Source organism: Stegostoma tigrinum, unplaced genomic scaffold (genome assembly GCF_030684315.1).
Source record: "Stegostoma tigrinum isolate sSteTig4 unplaced genomic scaffold, sSteTig4.hap1 scaffold_55, whole genome shotgun sequence".
In the NCBI taxonomy this organism is placed as follows: Eukaryota; Metazoa; Chordata; class Chondrichthyes; order Orectolobiformes; family Stegostomatidae; genus Stegostoma; species Stegostoma tigrinum.
Window position 1 is genome coordinate 802,388 of NW_026728483.1, and position 24,972 is coordinate 827,359.

The 24,972-nt window shown below is 43.3% G+C and overlaps 1 pseudogene; it reads right to left on the minus strand.

Annotated features, from left to right (window-relative positions):
• Positions 1-5,038: 5,038 nt before the first annotated feature.
• LOC132208860 (utrophin-like) overlaps positions 5,039-24,972 on the minus strand; it is a 143,409-nt pseudogene continuing 123,475 nt past the window's right edge.

Sequence of the window (24,972 nt, forward strand, 5' to 3'; positions counted from 1 at the left end):
TCTTTACATCTTTTTAATACTGCCTACCTGTCTCTTGTCTTGGCTCATTAGCAGTGAAACCTTCATCTGGAACTACTTCACTTCTGGACCTGACAATTCCAATGCATTCCCTGCTGGAGTCCCACATTTGCCCATGGCATCTAAAACACTCTAAGGCTCAGGGTTAGACATACTTCTCATTTTATAAATTTTAGGAAGATGTCTTATTATCAAGTCAAGGTAGGATTGAAAACATATTCTATAACTGTTTGAAGTCAGAAGTCACATGACACCAGCTTGTAGTCCAACTGGTTCATTTGAAATCACACAAGCTTTTGGAGTGCAGCCACCTTCACCAGGTGCATTTTGTGAGGTGACCACACAGACACACAATTTATAAGCAGAAAGATCAAAAGATCATAGAATTGGCCTGAGTGGAGTGTCAGATAATAACTCTCTACAGGTGACCAAGAGTGTTATGAGGTCATCTAAAACTCCACTGCCTGAGTCTCATCTTGAAACAAATCCTATTCTCCGTACTTTCTAACTCACTGATACTATTAACAGTAATTTTATTAAATTCTCATTTTTGTTTACACATCGTTCCTTGGCTACGCCTATCGCTATTTTGGTAATCTCCACCAGTCCAACCATACTTCAGGATATCTGCACTCGTCTAATTATGTCCTCTTGCCCACTCTTGATTTTAAATGGCCCACGACTGGTTGTCAAACATTTAATTGTGTAGGCGTCAAACCCAACAAGAGACTTCCTCCACCTCTTAGCCGCTGTACCTTTCCTCTTTTAAGGCACTTTTTAAAACAATCCTCTTTGATCAAGCTCTTGATCATCAGAACTAAGAACTTAATAAGGCTCAGTTGTATTCTGGGATCGTTAATACTCCTTTCAGATGCCTTCAAAACTTTGCCTCCATTAAAGAGATATAAAGTGGTTGAAGACATTGCACAGCAGACGGGGATGAATTGGGGAGTTATTTCAAAGAGCTGTGATATGCCAGAAGACCTCCTTCCACACGCCAACTCTGATTCTACGTAACAAAAATGATTTTCAGACTTGGGAAGAGCCTTCAAAAATGTCACTGGTAACCAGCTTTTGGGCAGAGTAGAGCTGCTGAGATGATAGACCAGGAAAGAGGGGTACCAGTACTGATAATATGCTGAACACAATCAAATTTTGAGGTTGTAGAATGATGTGGTCTTCAGCATTTTTGAAACTTTGACCCTTTTCCTTCCTCTTCACGGAGCAAGTCAAATAGCGGCAGCACAATGTTGCATGGCTGCTCAAGCCTGCTCCACCGTTGATGATGATTGTGGCTGGTCTTCTCCATCAATTAAACTTTTGCTCGTATCTCATCCTCTTTTCAAAACATCGGTCTATTCACGTGTAGTATCCCTCTCGTTAATTTAATGAGAATTCATTCCAATCACTGAACTCCTAACGCTGACCCACCCCAGATCAAAAAATTCAGCTGAGATCAGGAACTTATCTAACCTGTATGGCTGAGCTGGCTTTTAAAAAGTTTGCCAGTGAGAGAGTCCCAGTTAGAAACATTCATTCAAAAAAATACAATTGCATGGATTACTCTACAATCCTAAACTCCATTCAAATTCAGTTGGCTGAACGGTTGGTTTGTGATGCAAAGTGATGCCCTGCAGAGAGGGCTCAATTGCCACACCAGTGAGCTGACCACAAAGGATCTTTGCCTCAACCCCTCTACTTGCCCGAGGCATGGTGATCTTCAGGTTAAATCATAACCAGTTGTCTCTCTCTAAGGAGTGGCCAAATGGCGTGCTAAGACTTTACCTTTAATCCTGATAACATAGCAACAAGCAGATAACTCAGCTGATGTCACTGACTAATAGAATCCTCAATTATACTAATATTACCGATGTGATATCATCAGAAGGCATGCTCAACTAAGTTTTAATTTTCAAATTAAGTTAACAACCATTCAATCAATATTACTTAAGTACTCATATTACTGATCGTCTCGATACAACATTGCGGTTACATCTGTTCATAAGTGAAGTGTAATGTAATTGCACTTAGTCTGGTTTTATCAATGTGATCCTGCAATGAGTCAATAAGCAGGTCACCCACAGGTTGCCAATCAGTGTGGACCCCCTCAGCTGTTATCACGAGCCTCAAGATCATCCAGAGCTTTCTGCAGTTCTTGAAGTTTCTCCAATGCCTTTTCCACCTGTTTCTGCCAGTTGCTTGCATGGGTTTTCAATTGCTCCCAATTTTCCTTCACTTTTATTGACTGTTTGAGGACAGCTTTGGCAATTCTCTGGGCTCTCTCTTCCGGGTTAGGTTCTGGAAATATGAAATGCAAATAATTTATCAACTATTCATGACTTTGATCGATGGAACTGAAGTTTTCTTTCGAAACCCCTTTCCTTTAAAAGGTCTCTCTGGACTTTATCCTGAAATTGGGAATATATAGTATTCGACTAAAGATTTTGTTACAGGCACATCAATGATAAATTCTGTAATGAGCTAGCAGGTCACGGAGCCATTAACAGAGAATCTCAGAGAACCAATACAAAGCCAAATAAAATTGTGCAGATATTTGAAATTTATGACTACCAAGGAAACTTTAAAAAAGGAAAAAGATTAGAGTGACTAAATGGGTTAAATTCTCAACAAAAGATTTGACATATCCTTTCAGGATATCTTTCATAGCTATTAAAACAAACATCCAACACAAACCAAGTTTCATCTTTCAGGACTGGCAAGTTAGAATGATAAACCCGAAGTCTACCCTGCACAATTCGCTCTAGAACTCACTCAATGAGGTTGTTACGTGATATAGAGATAACAAAGTGTGCAGCTGGATGAACGCAGCAGGCCAAGCAGCATCTTAGGAGCACAAAAGCTTACATGTTGGGCCGAGACCCCTCATCAGAAAAGGGGGAGGGGGAGAGGATTCTGAAATAAATAGGGAGAGAGGGGGAGGTGGATCGAAGATGGATAGAGGGGAAGATAGTTGGAGAGGAGACAGACAAGTTGAAGAGGTGGAGCTAGTAGAGGTGAGTGTGGGTGGGGTGGTAGGGAGGGGGTAGGACAGTTCAGGGAGGACGGACAGGTCAAGGGGTGAGGTTAGTAGGAAGGAAATGGGGGTGTGGTTTGAGGTGGGAGGAGGGGATAGGTGGGAGAAAGAACAGGTGAGGGAGGCGGGGACGAGCTGGGCTTGTTTTGGGATGCAGTAGGGGGAGGGGAGATTTTGAAGCTTGTGAAATCCACATTGATATTATTGGGCTGCAGGGTTCCCAAGCAGAATATGAGTTGCTGTTGCTGCAACCTTCGGGTGGCATTGTTGTGGCACTGCAGGAGGCCCAGGATGGACATGTCGTCGAAGGAATAGGAGGGGAAGTTGAAATTGTTCGCGACTGGGAGGTGCAGTTGTTTGTTGTGAACCGAGCATAGGGACTGCTTTGCAGAACACTTAAGTCTCTCCTTGGTTTCCCCGATGTTGAGGAGTCCACAGCGGGTACAGCGGATGCAGTATACCACATTGGTAGATGTGCAGTTGAACATCTGCTTGATGTGGAAAGTCTTCTTGGGGCCTGGGATGGGGGTGAGGGAGGAGGTATGGGGGCACGTGTAGCACTTCCTGCAGTTGCAGGGAAAATGTCGGGTGTGGTGGGGTTGGAGGGAAGCGTGGAGCCGACAAGGGAGTCATGGAGAGAGTGGTCTCTCCAGAAAGTAGACAAGGGTGGGGATGGAAAAATGTCTTTGGTGGTGAGGTCAGATTGCAGATGGTGGAAGTGTTGGAGGATGATGCGTTGTATCCAGAGGTTGGTAGGGTGGTATGAGAGGATGAGGGGGTTCTCTTTTGGTGCTTATTGCGGGGATGGGGTGTGAGGGATGAGTTGCAGGAAATGTGGGAGACATGGTTCTTGACCACTGTGTGTGGTTGGGTGGGGGGTGGGGGGTTGCGGTCGTTGAAAAACGAGGACATCTGACGTGTACGGGAATGGAATGCCTCATCCTGGGAGCAGATGAGGCGGAGGTGAAGGAATTGGGAATAGGGGATGGAATTTTTGCAGGAAGGTGGGTGGGAGGTGGTGTATTCTAGGTAGCTGTGGGAGTCGGTGGGCTTGAAATGGATATCGGTTTCTGGGTGGTTACCTGAGATGGAGACAGAGAGGTCCAGGAAGGTGACAGAGGTGTTGTAGATAGTCCAGGTGAACTTGAGGTGGGTGCCTGAGATGGGGACATATATAGCTCCATTCATATTCACAAATCTCTGTTTCAAATCTAATCTTCTTAAGCACGTACGTAATTTTTCATTGTCAATGAATGTTGTTATGTTGATTGCAGAGAGAAAGTGTTTCAAGAGACTGATTGGCCTCATACTTTTCATCCAATTGTATTTGGCAAGTTGACGTTCAGCACTTCTGTAACAAGTCCAATTCCAGTAAGTGGAGCAAATGGCATGGTCAACATTTCAATATATATACAAGAGAGAAAAATTAAGACAATGGCCTGAGTGTTTCGCCCGATTACAGCAGAGGCATTAACACATACTAGTTTACATTAATTTATCTCTGAATCTACCAAGCAATGAATTCTTTGACAATGTCACGACAACATTGAGACATTTGGCAAGCTCAGGGGCAAGGGGACTGGTTCAGAACTGTACACAGAAACGTAATGAACAGAAACACTGTATGGTGAGAATGGTACTAAAAAGGAAATGGTACAATTTCATCTGTATCAATCTGTAGTTGGAATACACATGGTTTGAACCGGCACCAATGCAAAATTGAATTGCCATTGCATGACATACCATGTGTTCAGAATGAGGAAGAGATGAAGCTTAGTTATGATTCATTTCATTAAAATGAATCTTAACTATCTAATCTAATTAAACGAAGCAGTTTTACATACAGAACGCTGGTTTACAAACAAAATCTGCACTGATTGACTTCCAGATAGTAAAATGAAAGCTGTTGATCTCAGACTTTGATTATACACAGAATTGAAAGATGAAGTGACAATCTTGGATTCAGGATTGCAAACTGACATCGGGGATTAAGCAACTGATAGAGACCATCCATGTAGTTAATCTTGAATTGGCAGCATTACAAGTGACCAGGACAATACCTGCTCTATAAAAATAAGAAAAAGTAGAAACAGAAGACAACTAAGATACAAAAATGCGACATTCAATTTGAATTACAAAATACTTTAAGCAAACAATTTTATTTAATTCACATATATTATCTGCAATAATATCCATTTAATATTGGTTCTTCCAAACTGTTGCAGCATTTTGACATTAAAAGAATATTCCATCACAAGTATTGCTTGCTATAAAAATCCCAGCATGTTCTGAAATTCTTAGAATAAAAGTATTTCAATCCGATGGTGCTCCTGCATTATTCATCAGTTCCCCACTCAATGGGTATGTTCTGATATGCAGGAAACTTCTATTGTTCGATATGGGGACGGGTATTTACTTGGCATTGTTCTAATAGAGGCAGCACTGACAGATTATAATTTTCTTCCTGTGGGCTCTGTAGTCCAGATTTTTCTCTCCTCCATTATATTGCATTAAAGATCAACAACATTCACCATTTCCTCAGTCTGAGAACCTACCATGTTAAAAAGTGACCAATTAAAGTGTTGCATTGCCTTCAATTTCACAAGGACTGAACTAATCTGCTGCTTACGACACTGATTGCAAAATTAAAAACCATGAATTGATAACAAAAACAGCGGGATTTTGTACTTTCCCTTGTGGCAAGTTTGAAAATAGAGGACATTTAATCAGGTGGAAGGATGGCACCACCTACAATTCTGCTTAGAGCCAGATTAAATCCATGGTGAGAAGACTTGTGCACAACTTCCCAACTTCATTGCGAGTTAAAGTCCCCAATTGAGCAACTGACGTACACATACATCATCCCACAACAACTGGTATTGACTCAACAGTGGGCAGGGGTGTCACCATTAAGAAATGTAACAGGCTTTCAAAGGCATTCAATGTGCAACATCAAGAAGGGGAAGTGGCGTGCTAATGGTGTTTCACTCAATCCTGGCCCGAGATCGAGCAATAATCGTAGGTTGGTTGCCAATGGTAACAGAGATCATCACCTCCCAAGTGACACTGCTGCTTACTACACCTGCTGGGTTCTGGTTAGCCAACCGCTCATGGAAAGTGGCATCCCACCAGGTTTGCCGCCGGTCTATTATGTGCCAGAGGGGAGAAAGATGTAGCTGCCTACGCATGAGAGGAGCAAGGTCAGGATGACGTACCCCTTGAGGGGAGCGACCTGAGGCTGGCGCTCCCCTGAAGGGAAGCTGGTTGGGGCAAGCCGTTCCCTCATCAGTTCTCGAGTCAATGGCCTAGACCCTCGTCGCTTCCACAGGATTACATCCAGAGGCTAAATAGCTGCCTATTCATCAGTGCTTGCAACTACTTCAACTCCGATTCACAGCTGGACCTGCAGGTAAATCTGCAAAACCACTGTCCCAGAGTACAGTTTCTTTGCATAAAAGGCACATTTTCAAGCTAGGAAGTCAAGGTAAACCAATCTCTTCCAACATTTAGAACTTTTGATGTTGGAAATCAGTCAAGTACAAAGTCGCAGCTCATCAGGAACTAAAACAAAGTTGCTGGAATAGCTCACCGGGTCTGGCAACATCTGTGACGGAAAACAAAAACAGCGTTAACGTTTCGGGTGCGGTGACCGTTCCGCAGCTCATCAGGGATGTTTATTACTGGAATATTAATTAAGTAGAAACTAAACAAAATTGGATAAAAGGCAGGAGATGGAGAGTGGTGATGCAAGGAAGTTTTCCATACTGGAGGCCTGTTGCCAGCGGTGTCCCACAGGGATCATTGCTGGGTCTGCTTTTGGTTGTCGTTTATATAAATGATTTAGATGAGAATATAGAAGGCCTGGTTAGTAAGTTTGCAGATGATACCAAAATCGGTGGTACAGTGCACAGCAAAGAGGGGAAATGCCAGTTATGAGGAAAGGTCACCGGACCTGAAACGTTAACTTTGTTTTTTCCTTCAAAGAAGCTGCCAGACTTCCTGAGATTTGACAGCAACTTTGTTTTTGTTCGTGATTTACAGCATCTGTAGTTCTTTCGGTAGTTAAGAAGGTGTTTCATGACTCAGACCTTTGAGGAGAAGAGTTGGAATGCCATGTTGAAGTTGTACAGGATATTGGTGAGGCCTCTTCTACACTGTTGTGTCCAATTCTGGTCGGTGTTCAAGGAAGGATATTATTAAGCTGGAGAGGGTTCAGAAAAGAATTACCAGGATGTTGCCAGAAATGGAGGTTTTGAGATTTAAGGTGAGAATAGACTGGGGCTTTTTTCACTGGATCTTAGGAGGTTTCGGGGTCACCCGATGAATGTTTATAAAATAATGAGGGATCTAGATAAGGTGAACGCCAAATGTCTTTTCCCTACTGTGGAGGATTTCAAAACTATGGGGCATAGTTTTAAGATGAGAGGAAAAAGATTTAAAAAGGAAATGAGGGGCAATATTTTTATACAGAAGATTGTTCATATGTGGAATGAACTTCCAGAAGAATTGGTGGATGCGGGTACAGTTTCACTATTTAAAAGACATCCAGGTAAGTACATGAATGGAGGGATATGGCCGAGCGCAGGAGGCAGGCAGGACTACTTTAGTTTGGGATTATGGTCAGCATGGACTAATTGGACTGAAAGGTCTGTTTCGTGTTGTATCACTCTATGACTCTATAAATACAATTTTATTTAAATGCTAGTCTATCTTCTTTAGCATTGATCAAGGGTAGGTTATGGACAAAATAGAGCTTTGTAATTAGTCTGATCTCAGCTGTTTAAGGAGACTGGTGAAGTCTTTGTTGTCAGAAAAGTGGCCTAAAAAGGAAACAAATACAAGATTGGGTTGCCTCTTGAGGTTAACCACAGATCTATGTAAATGTCTGGCTCACATTCAGGAGGACTTTGCAATGTGTGACTTACTAGTGTTTTATACCACTACAACAATCGAATATGATGGATTTGCTTTACAAGAAAAATGGTGAAGGGCTATTTTGTTTCACTTTATAATTTACAACACACTATCAAGGTCATTCATGTATGACAATTGAATGAATCAAATTCCATTTTAGTTGAGGAATCGAGTGGTAATATCAGGTTTGGCCTTTGAAATGACAAGTGTTATGATCCCAGTTGATGGTGATACTGGACAATTCAGATTCCAGGGTGAGATAAATTTTCATTCTCTTTACTGTGGTATTCAATTACTGAAAATGCTCACAAGCGGATGCCTATGTATATTTATAACAGAAGAACACAGAAAATTATTAGATTAAAACCCACGTCTTGTCCTTCTCACTACACACGGTATAGGTGTACAATTCAAACTTAAAACTTGCGCAGCATTCATAGAACATAGAACATAGAACATAGAACAGTACAGCACAGAACAGGCCCTTCAGCCCACAATGTTGTGCCGACCATTGATCCTCATTGATGCACCCTCAAATTTCTGTGACCATATGCATGTCCAACAGTCTCTTAAATGACCCCAATGACCTTGCTTCCACAACTGCTGCTGGCAACGCATTCCATGCTCTCACAACTCTCTGCGTAAAGAACCTGCCTCTGACATCCCCTCTATACTTTCCACCAACCAGCTTAAAACTATGACCCGTCGTGCTAGCCATTTCTGCCCTGGGAAATAGTCTCTGGCTATCGACTCTATCTATGCCTCTCATTATCTTGTATACCTCAATTAGGTCCCCTCTCCTCCTCCTTTTCTCCAATGAAAAGAGACCGAGCTCAGTCAACCTCTCTTCATAAGATAAGCCCTCCAGTCCAGGCAGCATCCTGGTAAACCTCCTCTGAACCCTCTCCAAAGCATCCACATCTTTCCTATAATAGGGCGCCCAGAACTGGACGCAGTATTCCAAGTGCGGTCTAACCAAAGTTTTATAGAGCTGCAACAAGATCTCACGACTCTTAAACTCAATCCCCCTGTTAATGAAAGCCAAAACACCATATGCTTTCTTAACAACCCTGTCCACTTGGGTGGCCATTTTAAGGGATCTATGTATCTGCACACCAAGATCCCTCTGTTCCTCCACTCTGCCAAGAATCCTATCCTTAATCCTGTACTCAGCTTTCAAATTCGACCTTCCAAAATGCATCACCTCGCATTTATCCAGGTTGAACTCCATCTGCCACCTCTCAGCCCATCTCTGCATCCTGTCAATGTCCCGCTGCAGCCTACAACAGCCCTCTACACTGTCAACGACACCTCCGACCTTTGTGTCGTCTGCAAACTTGCTGACCCATCCTTCAATTCCCTCGTCCAAGTCATTAATAAAAATTACAAACAGTAGAGGCCCAAGGACAGAGCCCTGTGGAACTCCACTCACCACTGACTTCCAGGCAGAATATTTTCCTTCTACTACCACTCGCTGTCTTCTGTTGGCCAGCCAGTATTCCTCCAGTATAGAATCCAAGCTCACAAATAACATTATTATGTGAAGCCTGTTCAATATTGCTCTCCAGAGAGAGAAAAATGTTTTCATTTTCTATTAATGTCCTCTTATCATTATTTTAATTTTACTTGGATGGATTTCATTTTAACAGCATTGAAGCCTTCATTTTTTTTAGTTTTATGAATCACAGAAACTCAGTAAGCAGGTACAGCAGGTATTAAGGCAGGGAAATGGAATTTTGGCATTTGTTGCTCAAGAAAGAGAGTATACAAATACAAAAGAAGGTTGCTGCAACTATGCAAGGCATTAGTGAGTCCACACCTGGAGCCCTGTGTACAGTTCTGGTCTCCTTACTTAAGGAGAGGTGTCATTGTATTGGAGGCAGTCCAGTGGAGGTTCACCAGGATGATTCCAGAGACGAGAATGCGTCTTAAGACAGACAGAGTAGTTTCGGCCTACATTCTCAGGTGTTCAGAACAATGAGAAGGGATCTAATTGAGGGATATAATATGTTCAAGCAGATTGATAAAGTTGACGTGGAAAGGATGGTTCCTCATGTGGGCAATAGAGCAAGAGGTCATAGTTTTAGCACAGGGAAAGAAGGTTTAAAGGGATGATGAAAAATTTCTACACCGGAAGGGTCATGAATCTCTGGAATTCACTCCCTGAGAAGGCATTGGAGGGCTGTGACATTGAGCAAATTTGAAGAGGAGATAGAACGATTTTTGAGTTCATAATGGGTTCAAGAATTATGGAGAGCAGGTAGGAAACTAAAGTTGCAGCAGAGATAAGATCAACCACAATCATATCAAACAGCGGGGCTCGAGGAGCTGAATTGTCTTACTCCTCCTAGTACTTAAGTTCATTATCATTTTTGGTTTGGAGCTGTGAACTGTGAGCTGAGAGTGACCTTTGGACTGTGAGCAGCAGCTTATGTGAAAAAAGAAGAAACAATTTGATATTTGTTTCTGAGGCTAGGTCTGGAGGTTAATTGCAGGTCAATTCTTCTTCCAAGAAAACTCTGTTGATGAGTCACTAGCAAAGAGAAACCAATATTGAACTGTCTTTAAATCAGAAGGATTGTCCCTGCAAAAGCTACAGGACAGACGTTTGATTGCCAACTGGTTGTCCTCCCATTATCAACTTATTCTAAGTTAAGAGGTCCTCTGTTACAAGTAATAATTAAATATCCCCCAAAGCCTACTGAAAGGTATTTGCATAGCTCAATGTTTTCAGAAACCAAGACAGAAGCTCAGAAATTACTGGAAATGCTCAGCGAGTCTGGCAGCATCTATGGACAGAAGTTAGAATTAACATTTCAGATCCTGTGACACTTAGAAATAAGGAATTCTGAGGAAAGGTAATACGACCCAAAATGTTAACTCTGTTTTCTCTCCATAGATGCTGCCAGATCTGCTGGTTTTTTACAGCAACTTCTGTTTTTGTTTCTGATTTACAGCATCTGTAGATTGTTCAGATTTTAACTTAACATACAATCTCATCTGACTGTGAGATTTTAGATGATGGACAAAAACAAAATTTCTGGAAAAGCTCAGCAGGTCTGAAAACATCTGTGAAGGCAAAAAAGAGGTACGATGTCAGACCTGGTGGCCCTTCCTCAGAGCTGATCAGAAGAAGGGTTGACAGATCTGAAATCTTACTTCTTTTTTTCCTTCACAGATGCTGCTGGACCTGCTGAGCTTTTCCAGCAGCTTTGTTTTTGTTCCTGATTTACAGCATCCACAGTTCTTTCCATTTTAAAGATCATGCAGTCTGGTTAAGTAAACTGGCCAGTTACACTTGATTTAGTTTTTTCCCTTTGATACATTCCTTAATTATATCTGTTTGTGTGTCTTTCTGTCTTTGCTAGAATTGGGGCTAGAATCAAAGAAGATGATGTTTAAGTCATAGGCGTTCGTCAGAATACCTTTTTGCTTAACTTTTTTTAAAAAAGATACTATATTGTTCATAAACTGTAAAATCTTTTGTTTTAGCTATAAACCTGGTGTCAGGTATTGTTATTCACAAAGTCTGGCACTGGCTTTTCAAAAAATCTGATTAGGAAACATTGGGATCAATTTTGAACGTCACTAAATACTTTATATCAATGAGTTGCAAATATAGACAGGGAAGCTGATTGAATACGGCTGTGACTTCAGGTCATAAAATCAGTCATAACATACTTATATTAAATAAATAAAGACATTCCATCACATTCTCTTACTAATCAAGTTCACTTTGATTGTGACATTAATTTCTCTCCGTATTTGTTCTTGATAAAGCAACCACATTGATATTATCTCTAATTCAGATAAGTGGGCAAGGTAAGGGCACTGTGACAGTCAGCCAGTGTCACTCAGAACAGCGGATGAGGGCTCTGTGACAGGCAGTGTTACTGAGAGGAGGGAGTGAGAGGCCTGTGACAGTCAGTCAGTGATTCTGAGAGGAGGGGTTTAGGGCCGGGAGATAGTCAGAGTTACCAAGAGGAGCAGTTGAGGGCCCTGTGACGGGCCGTGTTACTGAGAGGAGTGGGTGAGGGCCCTGCGACAGGCAGTCTTACTCAGAGGAACGGCTAAGGTCCCTGTGACGGGCAGTGTTACTGAGAGGAGCGGGTGACGGCCCTGTGATGGGCAGTGTTACTGAGAGGAGCGGGTGAGGGCCCTGTGACAGTCTGTCAGTGTTACTGAGGGCAACGGGTGAGCACCCTGTGACAGGCAGTCAGTGTTACTGAGAGGAGGGGGTGAGGGCCCTGTGCAGTCAGTCAATGTTACTGAGAGGAGCGGGTGAGGATCCTGTGACTGGCAGTGTTACTGAAAGGAGGGGGTGAGGGCACGGTGGCGGAGTGTGTTAAAGAGAGGAGGGGGTGAGGGCCCTGTGACAGTCAGTCAGTGTAACGGAGAGGAGCAGGTGAGGGCCCTGTGGCAGACAGTATTACTGAGAGGAGTGGGTGAGGGCCCTGTGATGGACAGTGTTACTGAGAGGATCGCGTGAGGGTTCTGTGACAGGCAGTGTTACTGAGAGGAGCGCGTGAGGGCCCTGTAACTGGCAGTGTGACTGAGCGGAGCGGTGAGCGCTCTGTGACAGTCTGAGGGCACTGTGACGGAGTGTGTTACTGAGGGGAGGGGGTGAGGGCCCTGTGACAGTCAGTCAGTGCATAACTGAGAGGAGCAGGTGAGGGCCCTGTGGCAAGCAGTATTACTGAGAGGAGTGGGTGATGTCCCTGTGACGGGCAGTGTTACTGAGAGGAGGGGGCGAGGGCCCTGTGACGGGCAGTATTACTGAGAGGAGGGGGTGAGGGCCCTGTGACGGGCAGACAGTGTTACTGAGAGCAGAGGGTTGGCCCAGTGACAGTCAGAGAATGTTATTGAGAGGAGTGGGTGAGATAAGGCTCTCCCTGAAAAGCAGGCATACCAGCAGAGACCTGAGAGTGAACACCGGTTTTTGTCCCCGACAATTAAGCAGGAGAATGAGTAAATTAAAAGCAAAGATCCGTGTTCTGTTGAGTTAAGGTATGCCTGGAATTAAGATCTGACCCATGATTGGTGCATCCTACGCTACATGTCAAATGCTGAGTGCTCCTGCTGGTTTGCATGACCATGTGTACAGCAGGTGCCTCTTATTGGAGCAATTTGAGCAACAAGTTGGAGCATTAGAGAGCATTGATGAGTCTGACAGGTTTAGTGATAAAAACCACAAGAACTGCGGATGCTGTAAACGACGAACAAAAACAAAGTTGCTGGAAAAGCTCAGCAGGTGTGGCAACATATGTTGGAGGAAAAAACAGAGTTTACATTTCCAGTCCGGTGACCCTTCCTCAGAACTGATGGTGGCTGGGAAAACATCAGTTTCTATGCCGAAAATAGGGAGGAGGGTGGGGAGGGAGTAAACAATAGGATAGAGCCCAAAGAGAGAGAAAGACAGGTGGACAGATAAAGGAGTTGCTAACGATCAGGCTGGGAAGTTGTCAATGGGGACTGTTAGTCACTAACAACAGGGAGTGTGTAGTGGCAGGCTGCGTGGTAACAAAGCCTGGTGTGTGGGGTGGGGGCGCTGGGATATGGGAGAGTTTAGGCCCTAAAATTGCAGAACTCAATATTAAGTCTGGAGGGCTGTCAGGTCCCCAAGTAGAAAATGAGGTGTTGTTCTGTCTGCTTGTGCTGGGCTTCACTGGAACACTGTAGCAAGCCGGAGACAGAGATGTTGGCCTGGTTGGTTGATAGTATATGTTTCAGGGTGTTGTTTTGTGATTGAATGCAAGTTTTATGAGGAGAAACTGGTAGGCTAAGTGCGTTTTCCATGCAGCAGAGGAGGCTGAGGGGAAATCTGATCGACGTATACAAAATTATGAGGAGGCATAGATTGATTGTGAGAACCAGTAGACGAGTTTAAGTCAGGGGGCATAGATTTCAGGTGAACTGTCAGCTATTTAGAGGGGATCTGAGGCAAGTGTTTTCACCAAAAGTGATACAAACATGTAATATGCTGCCTGACAAGGTGGAGAAGGCAGATACGCTTGCAATATTAAAGAAGCAACAGATGAGCATTTAAAGGGCCAGGGTATGGTAGGTAATGACTCAGTGCAGGTAAATGGGATCAGTAGTTTGATGTTTGTTAGTTGGCATTGATGTTGATCAAGTGAGCCTGTTTCTATACTGCATGACTTTATGAAGCAGGGGAGGAGATATCAAAGGTCCTGGCAAAGATTTTTCAAGTCATTTCTGGCCACAGCTAAGGTGCCAGAGGACCGCTCATACTTTTATATAAAAGAAGAAAGGACAGATCCAGAAGTTACAAGCCAGTCTAACCTTGGTGGTAGGGAAGTTATCAGAAAGAATTTTAAGGGACAAAATGTCGCTGCACTTGGAGAAACATGGAATGTTCGGGGATAGTCAGCATGGCTTTGTTGAGGTAATGCCATGGTTTGCAAATTTTATCTAATTTTTATTGAGGAGATATCAGAAGTGTTGAAGAGGGAAATTCATCTGATGTGGTCTATATGTTTTTGATAAGGTCAGTGATAGCAGACTGGTCAACAAAACAAGAGCTCATGGGATCTAAGGCTCAGTGGAGTGTTGGATCCAACATTGCCTGAAAGGCCAGAAGCAGAAGGCATGAACTCTTGCTTTTGGACATCAAGGTCCCTTTGTTTCTCAGTGCTCTCTAGGGATCTACTAGTCATTGTGAACATCTTTCACTTACCAGAGCTCCCAAAATGCATCACTACACATTTGCACTCTATCAATTGAGATTACCAGATCAAATTGTTATCCATTCAGATGCCACAAAGCTGTCAGATCAGAAAATAACTGGATTCATGAATGATTCTCCATTTCCCCAAAGTCATTTCATCTTCCCTGTCTCAGGCAAAGGCAGCATTTTGGTATGGCTGATATACATCTAGTGGCACGCAGAAAAGTGTCCTCTGAAAATGAGACACATCAATACATCACCAAAATATGGTAGGACAGTAAACACATGCTTTTTGCTTTTGAATATGGTAATTAAGAACACATTGCAGAACGTAAAGTCATGTAACGTTTTGTGAAAATGAAAAAAAAACATATTTCAAGATGCTGATCTATAAATTTTCTAATAATTTGAAGTTACCATAATCACTAGGTGAGTGGAAACATTTTCAATTGTTCCCACAACATACAATTCTAAGTAACTGTCACAGAATCTTCTGTCATGCGCTGTAACATGTTTCTTTAAATAACATACGAGTCCCTGCATTATTTCTCACTCTCCAGTTTAGCATTACTTGATTTCTAATCTCTTACTGCTCTATAAAGCCAAGTGTTCTGCAGAAAAGTGGTTGTTCCTGCAATAGATTAAGTGGCTGACCTGTTTAAACATGAAGGTGTCAGCGCGACTCCTCTGGCCCTTCTATGGGCTGAATCCAAAGCAGTTATGATTGTCTCCTCCTTATCCATTAGTTCATGTCTGAGTGCCTGCACGTGAAATTCCATTAAGAAATTATCACCATTTGAAAGCAACACTGTACATTTCCATTTAATAAATCCAATCAATCAGCACTGTCAAAAAAAAGAACACTGATAATTGTATTAGGTTCCAATGAAGTAGTCAATCACTTAAGTTTCTAATATTGAAAGTATATTTAATGCAGAAAGACTAATTACCACCGCAACCTTAAGCATCAGTCAAGCAATGCTGACACAACATGTTAATGCCCATTAGAAGGCCTCTATTTATCAGCTATCAGAAGTGTTGAAGAGGGAAATTCATCTGATGTGGTTTATATGTTTTTCATATTATGTTCTTCATATTAAATGTGCTAATCTGTGGATGGGGACAAAGGATGAAGATGGGCATATTTACAGAAAAACACCGTGACTGACAAATCACATCACTGGTTGGAAATGAGAATTGAGAGGAAGATACAAAGATGCTTCAAGAGGATTTGGAGTGACTAAGAGAGAGGGCAAAAAAAATTGTTTGATTCACGTTTTTTTTGAGCAGCTCATGCTGGGTTCATCCTCACCTTCACCAGCTCTCACCTGTGGCTCCAAATAGTTACTAGCATCTGACAGAAGCCACATAATTGTAAAAAAAATTTCAATAGTAAGGTCAAATGCAGGGAAGGTAAACACTGCATCTCTTACAATTGGTGACTTTATGATTGGTCTATTCTAGCAGGCAAAGGCTGATTCTCCAATACTGGACAGATGAGACCAATCTCAAGGCCAATGGTCACTAGTACAGAACCATGTTGTGGAACATCTGGTTACCGGGACAATTCACTCTAGATCTCCCAAACATACTGAAGAACTTGCAGCTTCTAATGTTGCTGTTCCAGTTTCAGAAAAACAGAGCTTGATTTTTGTTTTTTCATGAGGTAAGACCCCTAACAAACAAAAAAAAATTCTGAAGAGACACAGTTTGTTTCTTGTGATTCAGGCCAGGATTTGTTCACACAACAATGATGGGAAAGTTAGAGGAAAAGTTTCCATATAATGGAATAGGGAATGCTTTTACTGCAAGTGACTATTCAAGCAAAATCTAGTGCTTCACTTAAAAGGGAACTGGGTGAAATATTTACAAGAAAAGAAAATTAAAACAAAGGAAACAAGTAGGGAATTTGGATGAAAAGTCCCCCTTCCTCCATTAGGAGGGTAGCACCAGCACATGCAAGACTAAACTAATCATCCTCAGGGCAAATTTTGTTTTAAATCAATTAGAGAAGGAATATAAATGTGGTTCCATTGTTTATAAAGGGTACGAAGGAAATGCCAAACAATTAAAAGCCTGCTTGTCTTATGTTAGTGGTGGGAAAATTTTAAAATCGATCTGAGAGATCAAATAAACTAACTGAGAAAGGCATGGACTAGTCATGGATAGTCAGCACGGCTTTGTCAAGGTAAGGTCATTACTTACAAATTTAGTTGAATTCTTTAAGAAAGTGGCAAGGAGGATCGATGAGGGTTGCGCAATGAATTTGTCGACATGGATTTTAGCAAAGCAAATGATAACGTCCCACCTGAGAAGTGCAAAAAAGTGAAAGCTCATGGGTCATGGGATACGGAGTAATGTGTTGACTAATCGGCTTAGTGGCAGGAAACAAGGGTAATTGTTCATGGCTGTGCTTATGAACGGAAAGCAATTTCCATTGGTGTTTCACAGGGCTTGATTTTGGGGCCCCTTTAATTTATTTTATAGATGAACGATTCAGACTTGAACATGGGGGGCACAATTGGTAAATTGGCAGACAACTGAAAAATTGGATGTAAGGTGGATAGGACAGAGGATAGCTCCAAGTTCCAAAATGATATTAGATGGGTTGGCGGAGAAGGCAGGAAAGCGACAGATGGAGCACAACTCTGACAAGTGTGATGCATTTCTTTTCATGAGGACATAAAGGGAATACACAATAAATAGGAACATACTGAGAGGGGTAGATGAAGTGGGGGATCTAAGCATGGAAGTGAACAGGTTCCTAAAGGTAGCACTACAGGTCAGTAATGTTCTGAGGAAGGCACAGGGAATGCTTTGCCTCATTGGGAAAAGTGTAGATTACCAAAGTAAGGACATCATGATAAAACTGTACAGGATACTGATGATGCCACAACTGGAGTAGTGTGTGCAGTTGTGTTCATCACAATCCAGGAAGTATATAATAACTCTGGAGACAGTGCAGAAAAGATTTACTCAAATATTGCCAAAGCTGGAGAATTGTAAATCTGAGGCTGTTTTCCTTGGAACAGAAAAGTCTGAGGGATGACATGATTGAGGTATACAAAACAGTGAAGGGCAGAGATAGGGTAGAGTTAGTGTAGACAGGAGGAAGCTGCTTCCCTTGGCAGGGAATTCAAAAATCAGCAGTTACAGAGTCAAGCTAAGTGGCAGAAGGGTTAGAGGGGATGTGGGAAAATCCGTTTTATGCAGAGGGTGATGGGTGTCAGGAATTTGCTGCCTGAATTGGTGGTGGACTAAGAGATTCTAAACTCTTTTAAGAAGTACCTGGATCTGCACTTTAAGTGCTGCAGGTCCATGTACGTTTGTAACAATTTGGGATTAAAAAAGGCATCAGATGTCTATGGGTCAGCATGGACAAAGATCGCTGAATGGCTCCCTTCTGGTTTATATCATTTGTATGGCTCTATGTTGGTCCTGCGCAAGGCCAGCATACATTGGTCACACATTATCACTGTTGCAAAGGCACTGAACTAACTTCATGGACCGCAAGTGTTCATCTGGGATAGATACCCTGCACAAGGCTGATAGATAGGGATGGCCAGGATTCTGGCCCAGCATTTGATCTGATTTATTTGATTTATTGTAGTCACACGTACCCAATACAGGTGAACTACCCTTGTTTTTCTAGTGGGAACTGCTGTCAGATGAGTTATTGCAGTGCATTTTGTAGATGGTACACAATGCCCCCATTGTCTATCAGCAGTAGACAAACATCAATGTTGAGGTGATGGAAATGGTGCCAATCAAGCATGGATGGCATCAAGCTTCTTGAGTGTTACTGGAGCTGCGGCATCCAGGCAATCATATTCCATCACACTCCCAACTTTGCCTTGTCAGAGATGGACAAGCTTTGGGGAGAAAGGAGAGGAGATACTAACCACATGATTCCCAGACGTGCTCTTGTAGCCACAGTATTTATATGGCTTATCTCATGCAGGTTCAAGTCAGTAGTAACACCCATGAAGTTGATAACAGAATTTCAGTGTTGAAACTCAACAAAGGAAGATGGTGAGATTCTCTCTTGTTAGAGATGATCATTGCCTGGCACCTCTGTGGTGCAAACATTATTTGGCACTCATCAGTCCAAGCCCGAGTATTATCGACATCTTCCTGTTGATGCTAAACACTGTGCAATTATTAGTAAACATCCCCAAGATTCATCCTTGAGTTGACCATTTTGCCATCCTTCCACTGTGTCCTTCCACTGTGAAACAGTGAATAAATATAACTTAGATACATAAATGGAACTGTCCTGTTCAAAGGTCAAATCCAAAACTTCCAAAATATACAGCTTCTGTCTCACTGAGCTGAACCAGACACTTCATTCTTCCTCCTTGTAACCATGCAGCCAATGCACAGGAAGGGTCATGTGCTGGCTGATTGGTGACCTCAGTACAATTGTTTCACTTATTTAATTTTGATCAGCAAACAAGCAAGCATACAAGCATCCAAAGTTGGTGTATCATGTGATTTTATGAAGGGAAGGTTGTGCCTCAGAAACCTTATTGAGTTCTTTGAGAAGGTGACCAAACAGGTAGATGAGAGTAAACCGTTTGATGTGGTGTATATGGATTTCGGCAAGGTTCGATAAGGTTCCCCACGATAGGCTATTGTACAAAATGTGGAGGAAGGGAATTGTGGGAGATATAGCAGTTTGGATTGGAAATTGGCTTGCTGAAAGAAGACAGAAGGTGGTAGTTGATGGGAAATGTTCATCCTGGAGACCAGTTACTAGTGGTGTACCGCAAGGGTCGGTGTTGGGTCCACTGCTGTTTGTCATTTTTAGAAATGACCTGGATGAGGGCGTAGAAGGATGGGTTAGTAAATTTGCAGATGACACTAAGGTCGGTGGAGTTGTGGATAGTGATGAAGGATGCTGTAGGTTGCAGAGAGACATAGATAAGCTGCAGAGCTGGGCTGAGAGGTGGCAAATGGAGTTTAATGCAGACAAGTGTGAGGTGATGCACTTTGGTAGGAGTAACCGGAAGGCAAAGTACAGGGCTAATGGTAAGATTCTTAGCAGTGTAGATGGGCAGAGAGATCTCGGTGTCCATATACACAGATCCTTGAAAGTTGCCACCCAGGTTGACAGGGCTGTTAAGAAGGCGTACAGTGTTTTAGCTTTTATTAATAGAGGGATCGAGTTCCGGAACCAAGAGGTTATGGTGAAGCTGTACAAAACTCTGGTGTGGCCGCACTTGGAGTATTGCGTACATTTCTGGTCACCACATTATAAGAAGGATGTGGAAGCTTTGGAAAGGGTGCAGAGGAGATTTACGAGGAGGTTGCGTGGTATGGAGGGAAGGTCTTACGAGGAAAGGCTGAGGGACTTGAGGCTGTTTTCATTAGAGAGAAGAAGGTTGAGAGGTGACTTAATTGAAACATATCAAATAATCAGAGGGTTAGATAGGGTGGATAGGGAGAGCCTTTTTCCTAGGATGGTGACAGCGAGCACGAGGGGGCACAGCTTTAAATTGAGGGGTGAAAGATATAGGACAGATGTCAGAGGTAGTTTCTTTACTCAGAGAGTAGTAAGGGAATGGAACGCTTTGCCTGCAACGGTGGTAGATTCGCCAACTTTAGGAGCATTTAAGTCGTCATTGGACAAGCATATGGACGCACATGGAATAGTGTAGGTTAGATGGGCTTAAGATCGGTATGACAGGTCGGCACAACATCAAGGTCCGAAGGGCCTGTACTATGCTGTAATGTTCTATAAAAACTCTGTATTGCAAGAAAAGACAAATAAAACATTGTATCGTATTATCCTACATGACAAGGCAAAGGGATCCTTTTATCAAATGGAAAGAAAGAATAGATATAATGTTGCAAAGATTAATCACAAGCCAGAGGATCGAGAAATTCTTAAAAGGCAGAAAACAACCAAAAAAAGAAGGGGATTAGGTAAACTTTGAGGATGGACTTGCAAATAATATCAGGACAGGCAACTGGAACTTTGTTAAATATATAGAAAGGAGGACAGACCAAAGTTAATACAAGCCCCTAAGAGAATGAGGTTGGAGAAATAATATTGGGGAACCAGGAAATGGCTGAAGAGTTAAATAAATTCTTTGCATGAGTCCTCAAGGCCTACTGGTATTATCATTAACCTATTAATCCAGAAACCCAGAAAATGTTCTGGGGACCTGGGTTCGATGGTGGAAGTTTAATTTTAAAAAGAAGTCTGGACTTAAGAATCTACCGATCACCATGAATCCATTGTCACTAATGTCCTTCAAGGGAGGAAATCTGCCAACCTCACCTGGTCTGGCCCACATATGACTCCAGACCACAGCAATGAGCTTGACTCTCAACTGCCCTCTAAAATGGCCTCGCAAGCCACTCAGTTGGACCAACCACTACTTAGACTCAAAGAAATGAAACTGGATAAATCACACAGCATTGACCTAGGCACCAGAAAAGACAATGGCAGAAACTGCCCTGTCGACCATGCAAAGTCCTCCTCACTAACATCTGGGGGTTAGTGCCAAAATTGGGAGAACTGTCTCACAGATTAGTTAATCAACAGTCTGACACAGTCATAATATCTTTCACACAATGTCCCAGACTCCACCATCACCATCCCTGGATATGTCCTCTCTCACCGGCAGGACAGACCCAGCAGAGGTGGTGGCACAGTGGTGTGCAGTCAGGACAGTGTTGCTCTAGGAGGCCTCAGCATTGACTCTGGACCCCATGAAGCCTCATGGCTTCAAGTTAAACATGGCCAAGGAAAGCTCTTGCCGATTACCACGTACCGTCCTCCCTCAGCTGCTGAATCAGTACTCTGCAATGTTGAACAACACTTAGAGGAAGCACTGAGGATGGCAAGGGCACAAAATGTATTCTGGGTGGGGGATTTCAATATCCACTGCTAAGAGTAGCTCAGCACCAGTGCTACTGATCGAGCTGGTCAGATCCTAAAGGACACAGCTGCCAGACTGGGTTTGCGGCACGTGGTGAGGGAGCCAACAAGAGGGAAAAACATACTTGACCTCATCCTTACTAATCTGCCAGCTGCAGTTGCATCTGTCCATGTCAGTATCAGTAAGAGTGACCATCGCACAGTCCTTGTGGAACAACGTCCCGCCGTCACATTGAGAACAACCTCCATCATGTGTGTGGCACTATCACTGCAGTAAATGGGACAGACTTCACATAGATCTAGCAACACAAGGCTGGGCATCCATGAGGTGCTGTGGGCCATCAACAGCAGCAGAATTGAACTCTAGCACAATCTACAACCTTCGTGGCTCAGTATGTCCCTCACTCAACCGTTACCATCAATCCTGGTTTAATGGAGAGTGCAGGAGGGCATGCCAGGAGCAGCACCAGGCTTACCTGAAGATGAGGAATCAACTTGGTGAAGCCACCAAACAGGACTACTTGCATGCCAAATAGCGAAAGCAGCAAGTGATAGGCAGAGCTAATCAATCTCACCATGGATCTGATCTAAGTTCTGCAGCCCTGCCACATCCAGTCATGAATGGCAATGGACAATTAAACAACTCACTGGAGGAGGAGGAGGAGGCACCACAAATGTCCCCATCCTCAACGATGGAAGAACCAAGCACATCAGTGCAAAACATAAGGCTGAAGCATTTGCAGAAATCTTTAGCCACAAGCGCTGAATGGGTGATCAAACTCGGCCTCCTCCAGTGATCCCCACTATTGCAGATACCAGTCTTCTGTCAATTCAATTCACTCCATGTGATATCAAGAAATGGTTAGGGACACTGGATACCGCAAAGGCTATGGGCCCTGGCAACATTCCAGCAACAGTACTGAAGATTTGTGCTCCAGAACTTGCTGCTGCCCGAGCCAAGCTGTTCTAGTTTGTTTCAACACTGGTATCTACCCGACAATGTAGAAAATTGCCCCAGTATGTCCTGTACAGAAAAAGCAGGACAAAACCAGGCCAGCCAATTACTGCTCCATTAGTCTACTCTCAATCATCAGTAAAGTGATGGAAGGTGTCATCAACGGTGCTATCAGGCAGCACCTGCTCAGAAATAACCTACTCAGTTACGCCCAGTTTGGGTTCTGCCGTGGCCACTCAGCTCCTGACCCCATCACAGCCTTGGTTCAAACGTGGACAAAAGAGCTGAATTCCAGAGCTGAAGTGAGAGCGACAACCCTTCACATCAAGGCTGCATCTGACCGAGTGTGGCATCAAGGTGCCCTAGCAAAATGGGAATCAATGAGTTTCACAGGCAAACTCACCGGTGGTTGGACTTATACCTGACACATGGGAAGGTGGTTGTGGTTGCTGGCAGTCAATCATTTCAGCTCCAGAAGATCTCTGCAGGAGTTCCTCAGGGTAGTGTCCTCGGCCCAACCATCTTCGGCTACTTCATCAATGACCTTCCCGCCATCATAAGGTCAGAACTGGGGATGTTCGCTGATGTTTGCACAATGTTCAGCACCATTTGACTTCTCAGACACTGAAGCAGTCCAAGTTCACGTGCAACAAGATCTGGACAATATCCAGGCTTGGGTTGACAAGTACCAAGTGACATTTGCGCCACACAAATGCCAGGCTCTGACCATCTCTTGACATTCAATAGTGTTACCATCAATGAATCCCTCACTCTCAGCTGGGCGTTACCATTGACCAGAAACTCAACTGGTCATCACATTAAGATAGTGGCCACATGAGGAGGCCAGATGCTGGGAATATCACATCAAATAACTCACCCCCTGACTCCTCAAAGCCTGTCCGCCATCTAAAAGGCACAAGTCAGGAATGCGATGGAACACTCCCCCACTTGCCTGGATGAGTGCAGCTCCAACAACACTCAAGAAGCTTGACACCATCCAGGACAAAGCAGCCAGTACAACATCTACAAGTATCCACTCCCTCCATCTGCAATGCTCAGTAGCAGCGGTGGGTACTAACTACAAGATGCACTGCAGAAATTCACCAACGCTCCTCAGACAGCACCTTCTAAACCCAAGACCACTTCCATCCAGAAGGACAAGGGCAGCAGACATATGGGAACACCACCGCCTCCAAGTCCCTCACCATCTTGACTTGGAAATACATTGCCATTCCTTCCCCTCAAAATCCCAGAATTCCCTCCCTAATAGCGCTGCGGGTCAACCCACAGCAGGAAGAATGCAGTGGTTCAAGAAGGCAGCTCACCATCACCTTCTCAAGAGGCAACTCAGGATGGGCAAGAAATACTGGCCAGGCAGTGACACACATGTCCCACAAATGAATACAGTCACAGTAAAAGACACTGACAGTGTTCCAAAATTCCTGCATCATCAAAGGGCAAATGATAGGACAGGATATAAAACAACAACTATCCCTAAAGAAAAGATATGAGGGAAACTAACTGGGTTAAAGACCATTAGGTCCCCTGGGCCCGAAGTGCTGCATCCTAGGATATTAAAAGTAATAGCTATAGTGATAGTTGATGCACTGATCACAATCTCTCCAGTATCCTTGGCTTTTCAAAAAGTCCCAGTGCCCCACAGGGCAGTATGGTGGCTCAGTGGGTAGCATGCTGTTTCACAGTGGCAGGGACCTGGATTCAATCCCATCCACAGGTGACTTTCTGTGAGGAATCTGAACCTTATCCCCGTGTCTGTGTGGGTTTCTTCCAGCTGCTCTGGTCTCTTCCCACAATCCAAACATGCACAGATTAGGTGGATTAGCCATGGGAAATGCAAGGTTGCAGGGGCTGGGCAGCTGGTTGAATCTGGGTGCCATGCTCTTCCGAGAGTCAGTTTGGACACAATGGGCCAAGTGGCCTGCTCTCATGCTGCAGGGATTCTATGACTAGTACCTTTATTTTAGAAAGGAAAGGAGACAAAAAAGATAACTACTGGCCAGTTAGCTTAATGTCTGTTATTGGAAAATGCAACAGCCTATCAGAAAAGATGTAATTGCAGAGCACTTAAAATACATAATACAATCACAGTCACTACGGCTTGATAAACAGGAAATTGTGCATGACAGATTTATAAGAATTCCATGAGGAGATTACAAGTAGTACAAATAAAAGGGTGTAACATTCAAAAAGGTATTTGTAAAAATAATCACACTTCAAGCAGATAAGACTTTTAATAAGACCACATAGTTTTGGGGAAATATATTAACATGGATAGGGGATTGACCAAATAATAGAGAACAGACATTTGGTACAGGGGGAGTCATTTCCAGGTCGGCAAGCTGTAAACAGTGAACTGCCATACGGATCAATGCCACGGCCATTCTTGTTGCGAATAAATATTAATGACATAGTGATGAAAGTGAATGTACTATTACCGAGCTTACAGAAAACAC